Genomic DNA, 4,821 nt, shown 5'->3' with positions numbered 1-4,821 from the left:
CAACACTTTGCCATTCACACTTTGCCTGTTTGGCTCATTCGAGTGTAGACCCAGAAGTTCAAGAGTCACAAAGTCCACATTCTTATTGGCAAAACTGATACACAGTGTCTCTAAGTCACTATGCTCATGGTTCAGAGCAATGCATGTTCCCTTTTTACAGTTTACTGGACTTTTATGTGTTCAAATCACGATTTTAAATCTCTAGGTTTTCATTCCTCCAAACTATCTGAAGACACAGTGTGCCACATAGACTTGAGACTTCGGTTTTTCTATTTGCTTCCAACAGAAACATTTCTCAAGTGTCTACATGCTCTAGAAGGGGAATTTTGGGGAAGTGGCTACTTCTTTGGAATAGTCCCATACCATCAGGACTCTGAAGCAAGGGGAGGGTAAAGAGAAAAAAGCTAAAACACAAAGTTCATCTGATAAGTTTTACATTAGTCATGATAAGCTGAAAGTGTAAGATTGTGGCTTTGTCTCGAATAGCCCAAGTCTTGCTGTGAAAGTACTCGGCTGTCCTACTATAGCTTTTTCCTAGTGGGATGGTCATTCAAGTCTTGGCTGGGGAGTATGATTTGTTTACCTAGCAGGCATAAACTTCTAGGCACTCAGTTCATTTGGGACTTGCTCCAGTTTGCCTTAAGTCTGTTCATTTTTAGGAAAAACAAGTTGATCACAGGGTCTACCATTGTGGATCTCAGTTGGGCACTGCTAGGCTGTTGGATTTGCCTGAGGTACTGCATTTGGGTAGTTCACTCTTGTTTCTTTTGCTCCTTGGTTGCTAGTCACATTACAAGGACATCTTCCATGAGTGCAGGCTCTTACGGCTTTAGTTTTTCATCAGACTCCCTTAAGCCAGGTCCATCATTATAATTAAAATCTGGAGTGCCTGGGTGGCTCAGTGGGTTAAGCAGCCAACTCTTGACTTCAGCTCAGGTCATGAGATTGAGCCGCATGTCAGGCTCCATGCTAACAGCATAGAGCCTGCTTGGGATTCTGTCTTGCTCTCTCTCTCCACCCCTCCCCTACTTGGAGGTGCTCAAAATAAATAAACATGTAAAAAAAAAAATCTGTGTACTTGCCCTCCAAAGCTTGGACAAATAGTTCATATTGTTTTCATCTTAAAATTAACTCATTTCCTGCATTAACTATGAAGTCTGTTTTACTCAAACCTTTTTGGGAAGAGGTTCCTCCTTGGTCAGCTTGAATCATCTCCAGACAGAGGCTGTGCCAGTGCCAGTTACATAAGCCAAGACCGTGCTGCTGGCTTGCAATCCAGGCTGCCAGGCCCTGCTACCTCTGACCTCCCAACTCCTCCTCCTGCTGCAGCCCCTGTGCTCCTGCTCCCCTTTCTATATCATATTTATTTTTGGTGTCTCTGAAACCTTAATTTTCCCCTGAAATTAAAAGTTCTTATTATATGTAGATGGATCCTCCTAACACTGGATGACACAAATGAAGACACTGTTAGTCCACACTTGTGAACCAGATAATACTATACCAATTAGATCAATTTTGACAAATTTTATTTGACACTATGACACAGATTTTCAGTTTATGTTAGCTAATTACATATAATAGTTGTGCATATATGCATGTGTATGTATATATACACACATATATTTGCATACATATATGGTCATACTTACAATTTTATAGCTATAACTTGTGAAGTCATGGATGTTTAAGGATCGTTCTATAAAGCAGGTTATATTCAAACACAGTATTACAATTTTTAAAAGTAATGTACACAAATTCCAGAATGTCAGGATTTCCTTGACAGATTGCTGTAATAACGAAGAGATATATATGACTGCTGTTTCTATAGTAACAGGATAGAGTCAGGTAATCAAATACAGGATATATATATTTTTAAAATTTATACCCACCCATCCCCATCCACATACATGATAAGAGTTTCTTGTTTGTATATACATTATTGGTTATACATCATAACCAATAAATCTTTAAAAAAAGTCTTGACCATATTCCTCTAATATTTCTAATAGGTTACATCTAAAATTTTTGAAATGACAGAAACTGGTTTTCTGTTGATTACTTGCTCTTGTTTGTGTTATGGTTTGATTTTCATGAAATACTGTATTATAGACATAGGATAGATAAATGTAGAGATAGAGATTTATATTTTTCTAATTTTACATGCAGATTAATTCTTACCATTGAGAGAATTAAATTAGATCTCTCCAACTCAGATGTGAATGCATATCTATGTATATCTGGGTTCTCAACATTGCCATAATTGACACCTGAGACTAAATAATTCATGATGGGAGGTTGTCCTGTACAATGTAAAATATTTAATAGCATCCCTGGTCTCTGTCCACAAAATGCCACCACCACTCCCAGTTGAGACAAGCAATGAATGCATACATCTCAGGCAATGTGTACCAAAGATGTCTTCAGTTGTTGCCAAATGCTCCCTGGGAGACAGATTGGCCCCTGTTGTGAAAAGCTGGTCTAATGTTTTAAAAATATTCATTACCAGTCCAATACATATTAAAGATGATCAGGAATAAATTGATTCAAGCATTTGAACTATATGAAAATTAAATACAAAATTTTGATGAGTTTTCACAGACCCTTCTAATCATTCAAATCCTGGGTCTTTAAAATATTAGCTACATCAGTAAATTTCTTTCCTAAAAAAAAAAAAATAAGTCATTTAATAATATGTAATAAAAAAATCACACAATATATATGTGATTTTTAAAGGAAATTTAAAAGGTGTAAGATTTTGTGCTATGTACAAGCTAATTAATTTGCTTGCCATGTTTTCATGTATGCTGGTGGATGACATGAGATTCCTAAGTCAAAGACAGACAGTTTATTGCCAATCAATAGCAGTAGCCAGATTATCTGATTTATATAAGTTCCTGAAGTCCCATTTTTTTACAGGGAGACACAAAGAGAGCCAGATGATAACTACATACGTAGGGTGGATTATATTATGGGAGAAAAACTCTGAGTCTAGAGAGTTCAAATCTCATCTAATGGGGAATTAGTATACTGTCCCTTTGTTCTAAAGGTGACAGTATATCTTCCAAGCCTGTTTGCTATGAAAATATCCTATGAAAAAAGTCTGGAAGAAAGACAGCCCATGCTTTGCCCCCAAGATATACAAAAACATGAGACCCAGGGAGAATTGTTTCTCAACAGGTCCTACATACAGGTAGATTACATCAAATATAAACTCAAATTTAATTACTGCAAAAACAAATGTTGAAACACTTTGAAATAAAGAAAGACTGGCATATACTGACGTTATCACCATTATAAAAATATAAAACCTATGTAAGATGTGTAACGGCTGGCCCTAAATTTTAAAATAAAAATAACCATGGGGCGCCTGGGTGGCACAGTCGGTTGAGCGTCCGACTTCAGCCAGGTCACGATCTCGTGGTCCGGGAGTTCGAGCCCCACGTCAGGCTCTGGGCTGATGGCTCAGAGCCTGGAGCCTGTTTCCGATTCTGTGTCTCCCTCTCTCTCTGCCCCTCCCCCGTTCATGCTCTGTCTCTCTCTGTCCCAAAAATAAATAAAACGTTGAAAAAGAAAAAAAAATTTTTTTTAAATAAAAATAACCATGCTTTTAATCGTCTTCCTGTTTTCCACTTCTAGAAAGAGTGTCCTGTGGTAATTACAGAATGATATTTGAGAACTAGCCTGCCTAGATTCAAATTTTGGGTTAGCTACTTACCAGTGATCCGACTTGAGAAGAGTTTTCTTTTTTTAACTGTTCACTCAGTTTTCTGTAAAAGAAAGATGCCAATACTTGTCACATCAGCTGTTTCTAAAATTATGAATGGTAATTCAACGTATACTGCATAGAAAATAAATTCTCAATAAATACTATTATTTTTCACTGTATGAGTGCATCCAGTTTGCAAGTCACTGAAGCAAGCATTGAAATGCCAAGATAAATAAGACACGATCCTTGTCTTCATGAAGATGATGGTTGTTAGATGAGAGAAACATTCACCAAAAGTTAGTTATGTTATCTTTAAATATGGTAAAGTTATGTAGAAAATATTATACTTTCTATTAAGGTCTTTTTATGCTATATAATTAAAGAAAATATGAGTATAATTTATAAATTAAAAAAATTTATTTTAACTTGAAAAGTGAGTTTCCCATATCTCAAATAACCATATATAAATATACAAATATACAAGTAACTATATTTTGTATCATGGTGTTTGGAGGTTGAATGAAAATTAAAACGCAATAATATTATTGCTTCTTTAAAAAAATTTTTTTAGTGTGTATTTTGGAGAGGGAGACAGAGAGTAAGCAGGAGAGGGACAGAGAGGGAGAGACAAAGAGACAGAATCTGAAGCAGGCTCCAGGCTCTGAGTTGTGAGCACAGAGCCCGAGGCGGGGGGCTCGAATTCACCAACCGTGAAATCGTGACATGAGCTGAAGCTGGACACTTAACCAACTGAGCTGCCCCCATTACTACTTCTTTTAAACCATTTAACATAGACATGGATATAATATTCATTCTAAAACATTGGCGATGTAGTAAAACATTGCTATATTTTAGCAGTCTAGTGAAATAAGAGATGGCTCTAACATTTATTACTATTTCCTTAAAACACTTTTAAAGTTATTTTTAAGTTTTTTAATGCTTTTTATTTATTTTTGAGAGTGGCAGAGCATGGGTGGGGAGGAAGAGATGGAGAGAGGCACAGAATCCCAAGCAGGCTCCAGGCTCTGAGCTGTCAGCACAGAACCTGATGCGGGGCTCAAACCCACAAACCGTGAGATCATGATCTGAGCCAAAGTAGATCAACTGACTGAGCC

The 4,821-nt window shown here is 36.9% G+C and overlaps 1 pseudogene; it reads right to left on the bottom strand.

Moving 5' to 3' along the window:
- Positions 1–312: 312 nt before the first annotated feature.
- LOC121031387 (pre-mRNA-splicing regulator WTAP-like) lies at positions 313–4,504 on the bottom strand (annotated as a pseudogene).
- Between the last annotated feature and the right edge of the window lie 317 nt (positions 4,505–4,821).

This window comes from Herpailurus yagouaroundi, unplaced genomic scaffold, assembly GCF_014898765.1.
Source record: "Herpailurus yagouaroundi ecotype Mexico unplaced genomic scaffold, PumYag 141, whole genome shotgun sequence".
Lineage (NCBI taxonomy): Eukaryota > Metazoa > Chordata > Mammalia > Carnivora > Felidae > Herpailurus > Herpailurus yagouaroundi.
The sequence above is the reverse complement of the archived record's forward strand: the minus strand, read 5'-3'. Positions and strand labels throughout refer to the sequence as shown.